At 42.0% G+C, this 1,978-nt stretch overlaps 1 pseudogene; it reads right to left on the bottom strand.

The window, feature by feature from the left end:
• Positions 1-270: 270 nt before the first annotated feature.
• On the bottom strand, positions 271-940 carry LOC103257474 (annotated as a pseudogene).
• Positions 941-1,978: the final 1,038 nt, after the last annotated feature.

The raw sequence follows: 1,978 nt of genomic DNA, 5'->3' as shown, positions 1-1,978 counted from the left end.
CTCAATCCACATGGAAATAAAAAGGCAAGGAAAAAAGTTTAAATGGGTTTTTAAAAATTCAGACTGCCAAAAAAGAAAAAATAGATGAAATAGCTCAGAAGAGACAAATAACACTTATGAAAACTGACAAAGTTATTTCTTTGTTCTCAACCAAGCTAATTCATTCATAAATCGCTGCTATACTCACAACTTGAAACTTGACATTGGCACCGAGAAAATTTAAAGAAAAAAAAAAAAGAATCAGGTTTACTCCTATCCTTGAAAAGTCATTTATATTTCTTTCTGCATGTTGATGCGGATGCTGCCGAATACTTGGCCGATAGCTTCAAAGAGTGGGTCACAGAAGGCGTGGATATAGATGGAGCAGACACGGCTGATGCGCTGAATCTCAATCAGGAAGCTCTTAATGCCCGGCACAACTGCCCAGATGTGCAGGAAAGAGAGAATGGCAAAGTAGATGCCCCAGATGAGCTCCTTGGGGATGCCAAACAGGGCAGACAGCAAGCGGTAAAACCAGTATTTCGTCACAGTGAACGTGGTGAAGCTGGCCTTCCAAAGGCCGCCGAAACTGTGTGTCCCTTCTGGTTCTGCAATCACATCTTCAAAGTCGATCTTGACCACGTCGTCGTTGAGATGCAGGGGGTCGTGGTTGACCAGGTCGACCTCCTGGGTGTGCGCGTGGCATGCTTGCTTCTCTCTCCCCTCGTCTGCCATGGCCTTGTTGCTGGGCTTGGCGATGGGGCCGTGTTCCCGGATGGGAACCCTATAGGGATGTCCCTGAGGAGGGTGGACCGCCAAGAGTGGAGGGGAGGGTGGCGACGGTGGGCAGGAAGAAAAAAATCGAAGAGGCAAACAACCGATCAGAAGTCAGCCCTGCAGCTGGGGACCCCCGAGCTTGGAATCGAACTAGCCGCTTCGACAGCGACGGCTCCGCGCCCATGTTGGCTTTATTATGATGTAGAACCCTCAAGGATCTCCCTAGTGACCATAGCTGCCAAGGAGCTTCCCTGGAACCTCTGGATTTCCCCATAATCATGCAACTAAAAGAGAAATACCTGATTCTGCAGGGATCAGGCAGGCTGCAGAAACTTGTCTCAATAAGGTGGTCAACACTTATTCTGATTTGTTGAAGCCTGTGTGTTGTTTCACCTTTTAAGAATTTTGGATATTACTTCTGATGAAGGAAAAAATCTGGAAGGAGATATTCTCTCAAGTTTGTATGATTTAGGGTGTCTCCTCTGAGGAGAAACTCTTCAATTATGCTAGAAATTCTAGGGTTAATCGGATGCCCTTCAAGGATCAATAGTTAGCAGGCAAAACGATATATGCATGAAAATAAACTAGTACAAGATATCTTATATTCTCTAACTGAGCCATGTGTGTTGCAAAACACGACGTGTTCCAGAAGAGGAAGCAATCACTACTGGCCAAAGAAAACAGAAATGGAACCTGAAAAATGAGCATGATTTTCATAAAGGCAGAAAGGTACATCAGGAGGACAATCTCAGATGAAATGAATACCTGGTGCAAGCAGTGACTGAGATAATAGATGTGGTTAGATCCGTTTGACTGAAACATTTGGTATGTAATATGTGAATGGGGAAAATTAAGCCACCAAGGTATGGTAGGAAGCATGAAAAATGTGGATGAAAGACTAAGAAGTGTGCATAATTCCCTAGGACAACATTTTTGTAATATTATTTTAAATTGTGAGGAAAAACAAGAGTAGCTCATTGTCCTTTAATGGATCAATGATTAAAACAGTTATGATACATTCATACGATAGAATTTTAAAAGAGTGGGGTAGATTCATATTTATTGACAAGAAAAAATTACTAAGACATACTAACTTATGAAAGCAAGTCATAAAGTCATATTTCTGTCTCTCTCTCTCTAGCTCTATTTCTCTATTTTAACCAAAACCAGTATCCTTCACTTACTCGAAAAAATGTTAAAGCTAATAAAAATAAAACTATAT

Source organism: Carlito syrichta, unplaced genomic scaffold (genome assembly GCF_000164805.1).
Source record: "Carlito syrichta isolate Samal-C Ts95f unplaced genomic scaffold, Tarsius_syrichta-2.0.1 Scaffold301762, whole genome shotgun sequence".
Lineage (NCBI taxonomy): Eukaryota > Metazoa > Chordata > Mammalia > Primates > Tarsiidae > Carlito > Carlito syrichta.
Note: the sequence above shows the minus strand (reverse complement) of the source record. Positions and strands in the feature narration are given on the sequence as shown.